Here is an 18,102-nt window from a genome sequence, read left to right as displayed (position 1 = left end):
GATACCAAGCAAGGAAGAATGATGGAATCACTTTTCTACCATCTATCTCCTTTCAGGCTCAGGGGATGTGTCAGAGAAAAGAGGGTGGGACAGAGTTTGAAGGGGCCAGTTTTTCAAAGTGCTTTTGGAGCTGTATTCTGCTAGTTTTGGCTTAATTTAATTCTTTCAGATTACGCCAAATTATTCTGTAATTGATATTTATATAGTCCTTTAAAGTTTGTGAAGTACTTTATATACAAAATCTCATTTAAATCTCACAGATACTCAAAGTATCATTCCCATTTCACAAACTAGAGAATGTTTGTGAAGTTTTTCTTTTTGTTTGCTGAGGCAATTGAAGTCAAGTGACTTGCCCAGGGCCATACAGCTAGAAAGTGTCAAGTGTCTGAGGCCAGTTTTGAGCTCAGATCCTCCCAACTTCAGTGCTGGTGATCTATCCACTGTGCCACCTAGCTGCCCCATATCTTTCATTTTCAATGAGGACCATGACATCAGGGAAGTGATGCCATGATATATAAGTGGATTTAAGTGAGATAGGGCTGTAATATACCTCACTTTCCCCCCCAGAGCCATCTGTATTCAGTGGCAAAAGATAGATCAGGATGACTAAAAATGGCCCTGGACTCAGTGGGAGACCTTGGCCTTTTAAAGCTAAAGTCTTTCTTTACCACATTTCAGTTTGTACCCATTCAGTGATTAAGGCAAGGTAAGAATTGAGTAGACTCATACAGAATGGTTTGGAGGGAGGAAACTTATAGAATGAGTGAGTTCCTTTCCTTAGTGACAAAAACCCAGAATGCCATGCATGTAGCAGGTACTATATTCTCTTCTCTTCCCTTTCCCTTATGGATGAGGAAACTGAGCCCAAGTCACACTTGGTAACAGTAAAGACAGTATTTGAACTGAGTCCTCTGACTCCTGGAGTAAAGGTCTCCTAAACATCATACATTTTCTTTTATCTGTTCAGGTGTTAATCTCACTTCTCTTTCTTTTTACCTGTTCAAGTTCTCATTCTTTCAGGTACAATTCATTCAAGTTAGATGATGCCTTCCCATTACACTCAAGCCCACAGTAATAACTCTTTCCTCTGAACTAAGGGTTTATTTTTCCATAGGCAATTAATTAGGAACTGCTTTCTGAAATGCATTATTTAGTTACTGCATTGGTTCTTAACGTTTCATGTTTGTGCCTTCCTTCCTACTAGAGTTATAAGATCCATAGATAGATCATATGATCAACCAAGTGAACAGGCAATTTCTAGTAGGAACATGGCTATGTTGGATCAGATTGCCTGGACTTATAAGCAGCATCCACAGGCATAAGGACACACTCCAGAGTGCCCCAGCCAATGACTGATCAATTGGGCAGCACTGGTAAAGCAGCACCCATAGTCAGAATAAGGATAGAGATGTTCAGCTGGTGGAATGTCGTGACTGAGGGATTCTGAAATGTTCTATCACAGTTTGAGCAGATGGCAAAACTCCAGTCTCCTTCTGGAGTCAAGGCCAAGCCCTGGATAGCAGATCTGGCAGCTCTTGGGGCCTCTCAGATGTTGCTTCCTTTTGCTGGGTTTCAAAACCTAGAGACGGCTTCTTCAGACAAGCAATGAAAGGCTCCTCAACCCAGACCCTTCTCTTTTTCTGCCTTTTTTTTCTCCTTCTCCTTCCTGACTCCTGTAGGAAGATAAGGGAAAGGTAAAAGTCAAGAATATAGCCCATTTTAGGGGCAGCTAGGTGGCGCAGTAGATAGAGCACCAGCCCTGAAGTCAGAAAGACTTGAGTTCAAATTTGGTCTCAGACACTTTTAACACTTCCTAGCTGTGTGATCCTGGGCAAGTCACTGAGCCCCAATTGCCTCAGCAAAAATATATTCCATTTTATTTCATAAAAGTCTCTTCCTGCACTGGTTTATAATTTATAAAGTAGCAGGAATCACTGGGTGTGGAGGGGATACATTCAATGGTTTTGTTTTGATTTTTATCTTCAGAACAGCATAAAAGAAGAAAATTTGAAGTACAGAATTTGGAACTAAGGCAGGCAGAATGGATTCCCTGCAAACTACAAGCTATAGGGACACAAATAATGCCTTTACCCTAGGGCATCTGCTTCTCTGGCAAGGCCAGATCTCAGTTAACCAATCAACAAGCACTCATTTTAAACACATTCTGACATTAAGAGTTTGTAAAACTCCAGTGGCCCTGGAGAATCAAGAAAACATCTCCTTTTAAAAAACTAATTTACTTGTCCAGAGTGGTTTAATCTTCAGCTCTACCAGTTTCAGGATTACTTGTCTTTGGTGAACTCAGTAGAGGGGTCAAAGTAAATTTGTTTAAAGTGATAGCATAGTTTAAGATGCGTTTTAAAATTGCATGGAGAAAGAATCATAAAGAATAATGCTTGTAATGATAGAGAACATGGTGGGATAGGCACTAGAGACAGAGTAATCTCTGGCCAGCAGGTAAGAGATGATGTAGGTACGCCTGTGATTTAGGCTAGTGTTTAAAGTATATGATTATAGAAGGAACAGACTACTTTATTTTAAAGTTAGATATAGCTTGAAGCTATTTTAATATGAACTCTAAAACATTTTACTGTCACTGGGTAAAATCTGGGAATAGAGAGGCAATGTGATTTAGTGGAAAGAATGCTGGAATTGGAGTCAGGAGTTCTAGGTACAATTCCTGATCCTCCCCCCACCCCTACCCCGCCCCCAGCCACAGACTAGTCACAATCTCTGTGAACTTCAATTTTCTCATATGTAAAATAAAAAAATTAGTATGAAATAAAAAAAAAACTAATTTACACATGCTTATGAGGATAATTGGGGGATTCTTTGGAACTCTGAGAAATACAGCTGAACAGACTTTGAAAGCCACCAATATTGACTTTTTGGCAAACTTATTTCATCAGCTATTTTGAAAGAAAGGAGAAGGGAGAGTATATAGCTAGAGAACTTTATAAAATTAGCAACAAATACTATGTTCTGCTTAATTAGAAAGATAATATTCAGACAGATGAATTGATTTGATTAGGGTTCTTTAGTGCCCATCTACTTAAACTGTGGTTCATAACCTCATATAGGGTCTTGTGACTGAATGAGGATTGCAAAATTATGATTATCAGTAGATGTTTGATTTGTCCTATTTTATATACTAGGAGTCACATAAAAATTTCTTGGGTGAAACTGTAAATGAAAAAAGTTTAAGAAGCCCGTGGCTTAGTGCCTAAGGTGCTGGACTTGGGATTCAAACCCAGCTGTTGTTCATCTCCAGGATGTCTCAGAAAACTGGCATGAAAAAACAGAAGTCCTTGTTTCAAAGTAGAATTTGAAATGTTGGCATTTTTACTCAGAAAATGGAAATCTCTTCATGATGTGAAGGGAAACCACTCCTAGTACTAGTATAGTATGAGAAAGGGGAAGGGGGAAATGAAATTATCCTCCATAGTTAAACTTTTTGCATGTGGGAGGGATAGAAAGAGGTATAAACAGACAGAAAGGTTTTTGATTGAGTTTATTAGGACAGTAACAACATAGTTTATCAGTGTTATGGGCTGTGTGGAATACTACTGTGCTTCTTATTTTTCATCACAGGTCCTTTGGAATTGTCTTGAATTTTGATCAAAATAGCTAAGTCTTTAACAGCTGATCATGCCTACAATATTACTGTTACTGTGTTCTACTCACTTCACTCTTCATCAGTTCCTATATGTCTTGCCAAGTTGTCCTTTTTTCTTTTTTCTTTTTTAAAAAACAATCTAGTTACCTTTTTTTTGGTTAAAGCTTTTTATTTTCAAAACATATGCATGGACATTCAACACTTACTCTTGCAAAACCTTGTGTTCCCAAATATTTTTCTTCCCTTCCCCTAGATGGCAAGTAAATAATATCATGTTAAACATGTGTAATCCTTCTATACATATTTCCACAAATATCATGTTGCACAAGAAAAATCAGATCAAAAAGAAAAAAATGAGAAAGGAAACAAAATGTACTTCTTGTCACTTTTTAAAATACAACAGCATGCCATCACAATCATCTGCCACAAATTTGCCTAATTAGTAGGGAATCTCAATTTCTAATTCTTTGCCTCTACAAAAAGAGCTGCTATAAATATTTTTTGTGCAAATAGGCCATTTTCCCTATTTTTTAATCTTTCAAGTAGTATTGCTGGGTCAAAGGTGACGCTTTTAGTTTTAGTTTTATAATCCTTTAGGCATAGTTCTATAAACTGTTCTCCAGAATGGTTAGACTAATTCACAATTCCACCAAAAGTACATGTGTCCTACTTTTTCTACACCCCCTCCAACATGTCAATTATCTTTTATGCCAAAGTAGTCAATCTGATAGGTATGAGGGGGTATTTCAAAGTTGTTTTAATTTGTATTTCTCTAATCAATAATCTGATGGGATTTAAAGTATTTTTTCATGTGACTTTTGTTGTTGTTTTCTGCTGAAAACTGCCTGTTCATATCTTTTGACCATTTACCAATTGAGGAGATTTTTTATAGATCTGGTTCAGTTCCATATATATTTGAGAAAAAGGCCTTTTTCAAAGAAATTTACATTAATTTTTCCCCTAATTTCTTGTTTTCCTTCTAATTATGTCTGTATTAGTTTTGTTTGTGCAAAATGTTTTATATTTTATGTAATCAAAATCATCCATTTTAATTCCTATAATGTTCTTTGCCTCTTATTTCCCTTAACTTGTAGATTGGACAGTTACACTTTTCCATGTTCTTCTAATTTAGTAATGATAACATCCTTTATTGTCTAAAACATTATTGATCTTATTTTGGCATATAGTGTGAGATGTTGATGCATGACGAGTTTCGCCAAATTGGTTTCCAATTCTCCCAGCAAATTTTGTCAAATACATCACTAAAGCTTAGATTTTTGGATTTATCAAACACCAGATCACCTTGATCATTTACTACCGCATATTTTGTACCTAATCTATCCCACTTTCATGACTATTGCTTTATAATATAATTTAAAATTTGGTGCTACCTTCCTTCACTTTTATTTTTTTTTAATATTCTTGACCATCTTCTCTTTCAGATGAATTCTGCTATGTTTTTTAGCTCTATAAAATAATCCCTTGAAATTTTGATTGGTATGGCACTGAATAACTTAGGCAGAATTGTCATTTTTATTAAATTGGTGTGGTTTACTTTTGAACAACTAATATTTCCCCAACTGTTTAAATCAGTCTTTATTTGTGTGAAAAAAACATTTTATAACTGTATTCATCAGTCCCTAGGGTTTATCTTGCTCTACAGAAACTTAAGTACTTTATATTGTCTGCAGTTATTTTATTTTATTTTTATTTTTATTATTATTTTTTTTATATTTAATTTTATTTAATAATAACTTTGTATTGACAGAATCCATGCCAGGATAATTTTTACACAGCATTATCCCTTGCAATCACTTATGTTTCGTTTTTTCCCCTCCCTCCCTCCTCCCCCCCCCCCAAGATGGCAAGCAGTCCTATATATGTTAAATATGTTGCAGTATATCCTAGATACAATACATATTTGCAGAACCGAACAGTTCTCCCGCTGCACAGGGAGAATTGGATTCAGAAGGTAAAAATAACTCGGGAAGAAAATCAAAAATCAAATAGTTCACATTCATTTCCCAGTATTCCTTCTTTGGGTGTAGCTGTTTCTGTCCATCATTTATCCAATGAAACTCAGTTAAGTCTCTTTGTCAGAGAAATCCACTTCCATCAGAATACATCCTCATACAATATCGTTGTCGAAGTGTATAATGATCTCCTGGTTCTGCTCATCTCACTTAGCATCAGTCCACGTAGGTCTCTCCAAGCCTCTCTGTATTCATCCTGCTGGTCATTCCTTACAGAGCAATAATATTCCATAACATTCATATACCACAATTTACCCAGCCATTCTCCAATTGATGGGCATCCATTCATTTTCCAGTTTCTAGCCACTACAAACAGGGCTGCCACAAACATTTTGGCACATACAGGTCCCTTTCCCTTTTTTAGTATCTCTTTGGGGTATAAGCCCAATAGAAACACTGCTGGATCCAAGGGTATGCACAGTTTGATAACTTTTTGGGCATAATTCCAGATTGCTCTCCAGAATGGCTGGATTCGTTCACAACTCCACCAACAATGCATCAGTGTCCCCGTTTTCCCGCATCTCCTCCAACATTCATCATTATTTTTTTCCTGTCATCTTAGCCAATCTGACAGGTGTGTAGTGATATCTCAGAGTTGTCTTAATTTGCATTTCTCTGATCAATAGTGATTTGGAACACTCTTTCATGTGAGTGGTAATAGTTTCAATTTCTTCATCTGAAAATTGTCTGTTCATATCCTTTGACCATTTATCAATTGGAGAATGGCTTGATTTTTTATAAATTTGAGTCAGTTCTCTATATATTTTGGAAATGAGGCCTTTATCAGAACCTTTAATTGTAAAGATGTTTTCCCAGTTTGTTGCTTCCCTACTAATCTTGTTTGCATTCGTTCTGTTTGTACAAAGGCTTTTTAATTTGATATAATCAAAATTTTCTATTTTGTGATCGGTAATAGTCTCTAGTTCATCTTTGGTCACAAATTTCTTTCTCCTCCACAAGTCTGAGAGATAAACTATCCTATGTTCCTCTAATTTATTTATAATCTCATTCTTTATGCCTAGATCATGGACCCATTTTGATCTTATCTTGGTATGTGGTATTAAGTGTGGGTCCTTGCCTAATTTCTGTCTGCAGTTATTTTAAATAAAATTTCTATCTCTATCTCTTCCTGTTGGATTTTGTATATAGTATATAGAAATTTTTGTGGGTTTATTTTACATCTTGCAATTTTTTAATCAGCAAAGAATGACAATTTTGTTTCCTCAATGAATATTTTTATTCTGCCAATTTCTTTTTCTTGTCTTATTGTTTTGTTACAGTTAGCATTTCTAATGCAGTAATTGAATAATAGTTGCAAAGTATGACCCCTGGAAAAAAATCCCTTAAATCTCTATTTTGTACCATTTGGCTTTTAAAATAATGTTAAATTTAATATCAAGAGTACTCTGCTTTCTAGATCCCTTTCTATTCTCTTATATTTTAAAAATGTTTCATTGACATTCTTTTCTTTCTTTTTAACATCATTCCTAATCTACAACTCTCTTCAACTCTTCCACAAAAGCCTTCCCTTGTAAAAAAATAGGTACACTCTAACAAAATAAATTCACACATTAATATTGTCAGAAAATGTTCCATTACACCACCTCTTTACCAAAAAGTAGGAGGCACTTTTATCCAAGAAAGGAGAAACTGAGGACAAAACTGAGGCTTTGCAGATACGAGTATGAATTGTGAAAGGATATTTGGTTTGGAATCAGAGGACTCAGTTTGAAACCCATCTTTATCATTAATCTGTGTGGTCTTGGACTTTCTAAAGTCCCTTCCAATTTCTACACTTAATGATCATATGCATAGGGCCACAGATAGAATGAGAAAAAGGATCCCATAAAAGAATTTTTTGTTTATTAGCTTTATGGTTGAAATTCAGCTTTAACACTTGGCTCTGAAGAACTGCAGAATTGATAAGGAGAGTTATAATGAAAAGCAAGCTAAAAAATGAAGCATCAGTAAACTCTGGAGCAATTAAAAAAAATAATGGTAGCAAATATTCACAATAGTACTTGTAGAGAATAAGGATTAATATATGTCTGTTAGAAACAGCCTTCAGAGAAATATTCCCAAGATCCCAGTTTGAGGTAAGTCGATGAAAAATCGTAAAAGTAGCAAGAGCTGTTAAAAAAACTTGGATGAGGATGGGTAAGATGAAGGAATTACTGTTCAAACATGGATTTGACTAGATAATTTCAGAGATTCCTTCTACCTCTAAGAAAATGTGACAAGGCATTTGTGTTCTTAGAGCAAGGTATAAGAAATGTGGGGTTTTTTTGAGAATGATTTGAGAAGGTTAGAGCCAATATGGCAGTCATGGGAAGCCTCTACTCCACAAATTCATCCAAACTTGGAAACTCTGACCAACACAATGACCAATCACAATTCTTGGGCATTCTTGAAGAAACGTGCTTTCTACTTCCTGAGAGAGGTGATGAACTCAGAGCACAAATTGAGACATACTTTTTTAGGTAGGGCCAATGAGAAATTTTGTTTTGCTTAACTATATAAGTTTGGCAGAGCAGTTTTGAGTATGTATTTTTTTTCTTTCTGCTTTCTCAGTGGGGAGAAGGGAAGGAAAGCAGAAGAGCAGACTGATATTCATCTGAAAATAAAATTTAAATTAAGATAATTTTTTTATTTGAGCTTTTATTGTCACATATGTTGTTTGAATTATCTGAAGTCCCCATAAGCCATAGAGGGATTTAAAAAATGTTTTTAAAAAATATTATCTGGTCTTATTAGACAGTAAAATTGTAAAAATATTTTAAAGCATCTTTTGTACTTTTTTCCTCATTCTTGCTCATATCAATTCAAACAGCTGGCTACTATCCTCACATCTTGGTTATGATAAAAATGCAGTGAGATTCACATGAAGCAAGGCAACTTATGTAGATACCAAGGAAGTAGGAGAGGCAGTTAAGCACTGTATCATCTCACATCTGTAGGGAGGTGGCTTTAATAGAGGTCAAAGAGGCCTGTAGTCTTGGGGAAAGAACTTTATGTGGGGAGATGGTCCAAGGAAGGCTTAAACAGGTCTTTAAACAGCAAAGGGGCAAAAAACCCCAAAATCTTCCAATGAGGTCTGGCTCAGGAGATCTTTCCAAAGAACTAAATCTAAGTGTTCAAAAGTAATATTCTTTCCTCACTTACCTTTACAGGTTCTTGGATAATTCCTTTTCTCCTCAGTATTCTGGGCTTCTAGGTCCCATACCTCTGTTTTCTTGTTCCAAGAGATGAGAACAGGTTTAGAGGCTTGAAATTCTGGGGGAACAGAAAACGTAGCCATCTTCAAGTTCTAAGAACTTGATGGAAGTTTAAATCTTGATATTGGCATGTGGTAGTACCCTCACATTTCTTTCCCAGAATCCTCTACTTCCTCCCTTCCACATAGACAAGAACTCTTCTTTAACCTTGAGTCAGAAGCATGGAGGAAGTCATTCATTTATAAAGTAGCAAAGTTAGAAGTAATATTTTAGGAAGAAACTAACAACCAGATAGAGGAAAAAATTATCTATGGTAATAGTAGTAGTTGTCAATTATATAGTGCTTTAAGGTTTATAAAACAGTTCTATATGCATGTTAAATCTCACAATAAACCTATAGGGGAGAAGCTAGATGGCACAGGGGAAAGAATGCTGGACTTGAAATCAAGAAGATCTGAGTTTAAATCTGCTTTAGATATTTATTAGCCCTAGCTCTGGATAACTCACTTAACCTTTTGGTCTCAATTTCCCTATCTGTAAAATGAAGAAATTAGCATTTATTTTGTAGGATAGTTGTGAGGAAATAAATAGGCACCTTGATGGAACAGTGGATAGAGTGCCTGGCCTGAAGTCAGGAAGATCTGAATTCAAATCTGGCCATAGAAACTTATTAGCTTTGTCACCCTGGGGCAAATCATTTAACCCTATTGACCTCAGTTTCCTCAATTGTAAAATGAGCTGCAGAAAGAATGGAAACCTCCAGGATGTTTGTCAAGAAAATCCCCAATAGGGTCTTGAAAAGTTGAACACAATGGTACAACAACAAATCAAACAGCTAGTTATCATTATGTTCCCCCCCACTTAATAGTATTTTTTCCAATCACACATAGTTTTCAACATTCTTTTTGTAAGAATGAGTTCCAAAAGTTTTCTCCTTCCCTCCCCAAGACAGCAATTTGATGTTATACATCTGCATTTAAACCATATTTCTATATTAATCATGTTGTAAAAAAAAAATCAGAACAAAAAAGAAAAACCATGAGAAAGAACAAAAAAAGTAAAAATCGTATACTTTCATCTTAATTCAGTTTCCACAGTTAGATCCCTCTTTGGATGTGAATGGCTCTTTCCATCCCAAGTCTATTGGAATTGCCTTGAATCACCTCATTGTTTAAAAGAATTAAGTCCATCACAGTTGATCATCACATAATGTTGTTCTCTTGATTTTGCTCACTTTACTCAGCATCAGCTCACTTAAGTCTTTCTAGGCTTTTCTGAAATCAGCCTGTTCGTTGTTTTTTATAGAATAATATGCCATTACCTCCATTTACCCTAACTTAATCAACTATTTCCTAACTAATGAGCATCTACTCAATTTCTAGTTGCCACTACAAAAAGGTCTGCTACAAACATTTTTGTCTCTTTTATCATCTCTTTAGAATATAGGCCCGGTAGAGACACTGCTGGATCAAAAGATTACAATTTTATAGCTCTTTGGGCATAGTTCCAAATTATTCTCCAGAATGGCTGCATCATTTCTTTTAGTTGTTATGTTGCTAATATATAATAGCTAAAAGTTATGACATCAAGGCTTATAATGACTAAATGACTTTTAACCACACAGCTAGCTAGTTGGAGGCTTGAATGAAACGCAAGGCTCACTTGACTCTAAGATCAGCACTTTTCCTTCTATACATAACACTAGTGACAAAACATGGATTAGAACTAAAGTTTCCTAAGTTCTGAATTATATTCCACAATTCACACTCATCCCTAGTTCTGACATCTCATTGAGTTATACTTATGTTCTATCTTATGGTTACCAATCACTCACCATCTTCCTACAGAAGAATAGAGAACCGTAATACAGGAATGCACGAAGAAGAAAATGGAGAGAGGGATAGCACAGAAATGTATAGTCATGTAGATAGACTAGATAAATTTATTGAACATAAGCTACTGAAGAAAACTAAGGAGGAGCTGTCCAGCACTAAATTAAGAAAGGGTGATTCAACTTGGCAGGAAACATTAGAATAGAACTAGCTAAAGAGAAGTCTAAAAGAAAATTCAACCAAGAGAAATTGAAAAAGGCAGAGCATATCTAGAATGAAGATCAGGGGATTTCTTTGATCAGAATCTAAGAGACATGCAAGTTGGGTTTAAGGTGGCTTTAAGAAAAACAGTTTTAATCTGAATAATGCTGAGAAGCAGAGTTAGGTATGGAGTGCCTGAACTTCAATTTCCTCATCTGTAAAGTCAGGGGATAATAATCTGTAAAGCTGGCCCAGGGCAGCAAAGACGGTTTCTCTATCTGAGGCACCAGCTAACCTAGCCCAAAGGCCTCACTCACCCAGAGTGCTCAAATGCTGGTAGACCTCCCACGTAACATCCTTAAAGAAGGCTCAGCCATCCCCACTCTCTGGGGAAGACATGGCCATATTGGTGAGGCTCAAGCCCACTATTCTCAGTCTAGCTTCTAGCTTCTTCTGTGCCTCTAAACTGCCCCAGCTGGGCCAGCACAACGTCCTTTCCAGGGGAGAGGAGGGTGAAAGTGCTGAAGATCCAGCTGTTCCTGGGACACTGATAGACGGGCTGGCCATGACACAGAAGGGTGCTCCCTGATATAGAAAGGTGCTGACTTCACTTCCATGGAAACACAGACCAGCTAGGACATCCTGCCTTGAATAGATTTTTCCCCTTTGCCTTTCAGGTGACTTGGATGTCCTTGTCTGGGCTCCCACTCGGATATTATCAACTTACCAACTCCCTCCCTCTCACTTTCTTCCAGCAGCATCATTTCCTACCCTTTTGTCCCTTTCTTCCTAATCAAACGAGTTGTCTTCTCAGACAGTGAAGGGAGAGAGGGCAAAAGGGGGAAACATAAAAGAATGTATGAAGAAACTTAGGACTAAGAAAGGACCTCCTTCCGAATCCTCATTATTCAGTGAATATATTATGAAAAGCTTTAATTCCATCCTTAGTCTGATCTAATCTTGCACCCAGCAGGAGCCATCCTTCATACTTTTAGCAAGGTGTTTCTAAGACCCATCCTTAGAGAGAGAGAGAGAGAGAGAGAGAGAGAGAGTGAGTGTGTGTGTGTGTGTGTGTGTGTGTGTGTGTGAAGTTTTTAATAAATAAAAATATTATGATATGATTGAGCATTCTTGAAGAAACATGCTTTCTACTTCCTGACAGAGGTGATGAACTCAGAGCACAAATTGAGACATACTTTTTTAGGTAGGGCCAATGAGAAATTTTGTTTTGCTTAACTATATAAGTTTGGCAGAGCAGTTTTGAGTATGTATTTTTTTTCTTTCTGCTTTCTCAGTGGGGAGAAGGGAAGGAAAGTAGAAGAGGAGACTGATATTCATCTGAAAATAAAATTTAAATTAAGATAATTTTTTTATTTGAGCTTTTATTGTCACATATGTTGTTTGAATTATCTGAAGTCCCCATAAGCCATAGAGGGATTTTAAAAATGTTTTTAAAAAATATTATCTGGTCTTATTAGACAGTAAAATTGTAAAAAATATTTTAAAGCATATTTTGTACCTTTTCCCTCATTCCTGCTCATATCAATTCAAACAGATGGCTACTATCCTCACATCTTGGTTATGATAAAATGCAGTGAGATATACATGATGCACAGAATGCTATCCCTCCTCTTCTATGTCTTTTTGGAACCTCTAGATCCCTTGAAGATGAAGCTTCAAAAGAATTTCTCTTGACTCTCTTCCCAGTTTTTACTGCCCCCTGCCCCCAACATTTACTTTGCATACAGCCTACACCTAAGGTTCAATCACCAAACCACTAATAGTGTTGAATATAGCCATGAAGTGTCCACTTAACAGGCTTTGACTAATGAATTATAAGTGGTGATGAACTTAATTTAATAATTAATTTTTTGTCGTCTGTACACATGAATTTCTGATCTTGTGGCTTAACAACAAAAACCTGGTGACTGTTCTTTAGGGAAGGGGAGAGAAGAAAGAAAGTATGGGAAAGAAGGAAAGTTAAGGATAGATAGGAGAGAGGCAATAGATACAGAGCTGAATTCAATAGAGGGCCAAAAGAGGAGAAAGGGAGGGATACAGTTGTTCTCACCCACCTGGGACTTTTAGAGTTGGCATACAAACTCACTACTAGTGTATCTCCCTCTCAGTCTTTCTTAGGATTCCCAAAAGGCAAGAATTTTCTGTCTTCAAATCTTCTTGAGGGTCTGCCTGGCTATGGGCCTCTTCAGTTCGTCCTTAGTGCTCAGGACTGAGTAGGTCACCTCTCTTTTTACTAATGTTGGAAACCAAGGAAGAAATCTTATTTAGTTATTTAATTTTGGACAGAAGCAGATGGCATGGTCTTGCATAGGTGACCAGTTCTTCTGCCTCCCAACAACAGGACGATGGGTCCATAGGTTTTGCTTCCACAATTCACTTCTGGGTGAAGAACTTCTCACTGAGGCAGGGGCTATTCACTGTTGTGGCTGAAGAATTGGCAAGCAACAGTGCTGGTTGTAATAAAAATGTCATCCAAACAATATGCTGGTAAAAATGGTATTTTCCAGAATGGATGATGTAATGATGGAACAATTTTAAAAATGCTGAAATATCAGTTGACGATGTCAGGGAAGTTGTTTTTGCTTTTGGAAACCTGCTGGTGCTTAGTCTCAACATAGCTGGCTTCAGCAAATGCAGGACCCCACTGGATGGTGTATCAAAGGGATTCCCTCAAATTCCATCTGTTTGTGCTTCTCATTCTGGCTTCTGGCTTCTGCTGAGAAACAAGGAATTCAGAACTCAAATATTCCATTCTACAACAACTATTTCTTCTGTGGAAAGAATGGGGATGAAATGCTTTCTACACCTCCAAAATGCAAAGAAACAAACTAGGGATTTCTGAGATAAGATCCAGTGGCTGATTAATATCTCAAATCCTTTGCAAATGGTATAGAGTCAAGATCTGTTCTCAGAAAGAACAACATCAATCAGATTCAAACTCCTTCACCCTAGTAGACCTGATTCCCACCTACAAGGGAAGATCCTTTACAGGATCCAAGGGATCTTGCAGAGCATCCTATAGAATCCAGATCAAGGAGAATAGTGTCCTAGTTAACCTATAAGAGAAGCTGATGACTCTCTTATGTAGCCTAATTTGCAAAGTACCTCCGGGATTCATCCACATTTTTGCTCTTGTAGTTTGGACAGTCTTGCACTCTTTACAGACTGACAAAATTCTTCTTTACCCATCTCATTCTTTCCAGATAATTCACTTCTCAGCTCTCCATGCTCTACTTAAAACTTTTCCTTTCCTCTCAAATTACTTCACCTAGGCTTCAGCCGTATTTCTCTTGTTCTAACCTAATGGCCAAAGGCCTGACAATGCTGTAGGAGAACTCTCATGTGGCCATGAGCCTAAAGGTAGCTTGAATCCTTTCCCAACCCAATGCTAGTCACTCTCTTCCCATACTGATAAATAATCTCCCTTCACAAATACCCTAAATATAGCTTCTGACCCATAAGATTCTTTTTATGTACTTCTTTCCTCAAAGATCCCAAAAGTTCAGAAGAAGAAATGAGTACAAACAGCCATTAACTAGCATACCCAGTATCTCCCACTTGACATCTTTATAGAGGACCATATACATCAGACATCATCACTTCCTCCCCAACCCCCACTCCCTTCCACTGTATGAATGTGAAGATGGGTGGTAAGGACCAAATATGTGAATTTGAGACCAGGTACAGAGGGATAGTAAGGCTGCTTACCTCAGTAGGTATTCTAATACCTAGTCAGCAAGACTTGCTGATGCCTTTGCTGCCAACAGCAATAGAATTTTCTTCTCTAGGTATGACTTGTGTTCCATCATAATGGAACACTGGGAAAACCACATCTCACATGTAGCACAGCTATGGAGACTCAAGGCAGTCAGGCCCCTATATGTTGTGATTGAGTGAATGGTTAAATTTCAGAGAGGGCTGAGAGACTCCAAGTCTGAAAATTTACAGGTTCCTTTAAAAAGGAAAAATAATAAAATAATATAATATATATAATATAAAATAGTAAAAAAAAATAAATAAAAAGAGAATTGTATAGCAGAAGCTTTGAAAGAGTATAGAGCTTGGGAAGGGGAATTAGGGCTGATACTATGAAAGGTACATAGATGATGGGGAACATGTTGGTTGCTGGTGGAATGAAAACCCATTTTGGGCACAAGCTGGTGGTAAATTAGACCAGAGGAAATGGTGAAGCAGAGACCATGGCAATGGCAAATTGAGAGCTATTAACATGTGTGAATTTGATGGTGCTTTGCCAAAACTGAAGGTTTAGGTAAAGATTTGCTACAATCAGGGCAGATGGCAGCCTTAGTGAGAAGTGCTAGATAAAATATTATAGCTTTAGAGCCCTGGCAGGATTCAATGACCATTTTCCTCAAAGGTATCTTCTTAGGATGCTGAAGAACACCCCACTTGGCCTCTGCTGGTCTCTGAAATGGCCTATTCTTGCTCTAGCAAAGGAATGCCCCCCACCCTTGGATGCAATGGAAATGGCCTCTGAAAACTCAGTCTCTTGGGAACTAAGTAAGGGCTCCTTTATTTATACTATAATGATTAGAAGTGAGACCCTAAGCTTCCTCCTTCCCTTTTCTTTCCCCTGATCCCTGCTGGAATGGGGTTCTGTTTCTATGGAATCCAAAGAACATGATTATTCGCTATGTAGTTTAGTGCTCACCCCAAAGAAAGGGGAAGTGGAATTTAACTTTGAAAGACTAGGGAGAATACTTTCTTCCTCACTGGCACTGAGTCTTCAAGTGATAGAATGCCATTAAAAGTTCTGTTGAAAGAGAATAGAAGTGGGGCAGCTAGGTGGCACAGAGGATAGAATCAGGAAGCCCTGAGTTCAAATCTGGTTTCAGAAACTTAACACTTCATATCTGTGTGATTCTGAGCAAGTCACTAAACCCCAACTGTCTTAGCAAACTTTAAAACCTTTAGCCTGCAAGATTCCTGTGTACAAAGATTTTAGGTACTCAATGGGACTCTGGAGGTGGTCAGAGAATACAATATGCATCTGAGTGCTATGTTTTTTGCAAAAAATATAATTCAAGTTTCTGAACCCAGGCTCTAGGTAAATTGAACTTCAGACCAGTGACCTAAAAAAATCTAAAGGAAACAGTTTAACACATGGAGTGAAAATTACCTCAGGTTCTTTTAATATCTTTCCACTATTTTGGAGTAAGGGGATTTGAAGAATTTTTTTCCCCCTGAGGCAAAATTGGGGTTAAGTGACTTGCCCAGGGTAATACAGCCAGGAAGTGTTAAGTGTCTAAGGCCAGATTTGAACTCAGGTCCTCCTGACATCATGGCTAGTGCTCTGTCCACTGTACTAATTAGCTGCCCCAGATTTGAAGATGTTAAAGTGATTCTATGGAAACTGTCAGCTAGAAATTGTAACAAATTAATTTAGCAAAAAGTTTCAGGCATATAACATATGGAACAACTCAAAGCACAGTAACATGTGAAGGTACATTTACTGAAACATGGCCCAAATGACCTGAAAATTCTTAGGAGTGGGTCTCTGGATAAGGTGTACTGAAATAGTATCCTAAAGAGTAAAGACACAATTAGAGAATAGGAGAAAGAGAGAGCTAGGTAAAGAGTTAGGAATGGTGGGCACAAATTTCCTCATCTGTAAAGTACGTAAATTTGCATTACCAACCTTACAGGTTTGTTATGAAAATCAAACAATACTGTCTATACATTCAGAAAGCATTAAAGCACTTATATAAATGACAGCAATGATCACAGCCAAACATCTATGCAAACTGATGTTCTATTTCTGCATAATAAGGTAAATTTGAATTGTATTGGTACTTTCAGAAAAGTCATCAATTTCAGGTTAGAGCATTCAATGTTAACATGAACATTTTGAGGAGGTGACTATAAAGTGGTTCAATTCTAGGAGGTGCTGGTAGGTATAAGCTCAACTCATTAGGGTCCGTTTAAAAAGTACCTAATAGGCCTGTACCCTGGAAATGTATAATATGGTGGGCTGTAACCCATCATCAAGTGTGCAAGAAGTGTGGAGGAGAGAAACTTACCAGGCGAGAAGTTGCACTGAGAATCTCAAAAGATGCTCCCATAAAGGAGAAAAGTAAAAGAATGGGTTGCGGAGGGACTTCCAAGATAGGTCAGATCCAGGGAGCATTTCTGGGTGGCAACCAGGAGGCCTGTGCCATTCTTTCATTCTTCACCTCCTGGGGTCATTCTTGCATGTCTTGCTCTGGCAAAACTAGATCCCTTTAGTCCCAAGCAGGTGAGGGCTGATCTAAAGACTGGAAACCCCGGGAGACAATAAAGTACCATTAATAGTTTTAGCCCCCAAGTCCTCTGGTTAAAGGTTCTCATATATGAACTAACTCACGCCGGTATATTCCTCCATTCCCAAGGTCAAGAAGAGACCACTCACCCTTTCTTTCTTCCTTTTAGATCACAGGGTCTTAACTTGGGATTCGCCAATTTAAAAACATATCCGACAACTTTGGTTTGGTAAATATAGTTTCCTTTGTAATTCCTTGTTTTTGTCTTATGCATTTAAAAAACATTCTTCTGAGAAAGGGGTAACATAAAGCTTGATCAGACGGTCACGCGGATCCAATGACATAAAAGAGTAAGCGCCCCTGAATCTCTGCCCCCACATTCATCTGAGGCTCAGAAAGCCCAGTACTGCATCTCAGCCCTCCTCTAGGTCCCGGCCCGGGCGCCGGTGCACGCGTGTCCGCGCCCCTCACTCAACACTCTCAGATGGGCCTCAGGTCTTCCGCATGATGTGCCGGTGGAGGGCCTTCTGTGTGAGGCGCAGCCTTCTCCACTCATCCGAGGACGCGGCCGCGGCCACATCAGCGAAGCTCACGAGGCCCCGTGACCTCGGTCTGGGTTCGGTCTCGTGCGTGTACAGGCGGAGATCCTTCCACCACAGCCACCCGCGCTCTCCCGGGAAACAAGATCAGCGTTCACGCCCAGTAATCCGAGCTGGCGCACGCGCGACCTTTCTTGGAACACTTTCCACTCCTTGATCTGAGGCCCCGCCCGTTAAGGAGCCCGCCCATTTTCAAGAGTTACGCTCTCCGAATCGCCTACCTCTGCCTTCGGGCACTTTCGGAGTCCCAGACCCAGAAGCGGAGGACCGAGAGAAACCCCGCCTTCTACGACGAGTAGAGGAAACCGGAAGTAGCTTCCTGGGG

At 38.2% G+C, this 18,102-nt stretch overlaps 1 long non-coding RNA gene across 4 annotated transcripts; it reads right to left on the bottom strand.

Moving 5' to 3' along the window:
- Positions 1 to 3,496: 3,496 nt before the first annotated feature.
- On the bottom strand, positions 3,497 to 18,013 carry LOC127563039 (uncharacterized). Of its 4 annotated transcripts, XR_007953874.1 has the most exons (5): positions 16,960 to 18,013; positions 14,627 to 14,870; positions 12,973 to 13,631; positions 8,812 to 8,922; positions 3,497 to 5,858 (listed from the first exon to the last, which is right to left on the bottom strand). It is a non-coding gene; the product is annotated as an uncharacterized LOC127563039 (long non-coding RNA). The 4 variants fall into 4 exon arrangements; XR_007953873.1 differs by lacking the exon at positions 14,627 to 14,870 and having other exon boundaries at positions 12,973 to 13,634; positions 16,960 to 17,986; XR_007953875.1 differs by lacking the exon at positions 14,627 to 14,870 and having other exon boundaries at positions 3,497 to 8,263; positions 16,960 to 17,986.
- Between the last annotated feature and the right edge of the window lie 89 nt (positions 18,014 to 18,102).

The sequence above is a fragment of the Antechinus flavipes genome, chromosome 1, assembly GCF_016432865.1.
Source record: "Antechinus flavipes isolate AdamAnt ecotype Samford, QLD, Australia chromosome 1, AdamAnt_v2, whole genome shotgun sequence".
NCBI lineage: Eukaryota > Metazoa > Chordata > Mammalia > Dasyuromorphia > Dasyuridae > Antechinus > Antechinus flavipes.
Note: the sequence above shows the minus strand (reverse complement) of the source record. Positions and strands in the feature narration are given on the sequence as shown.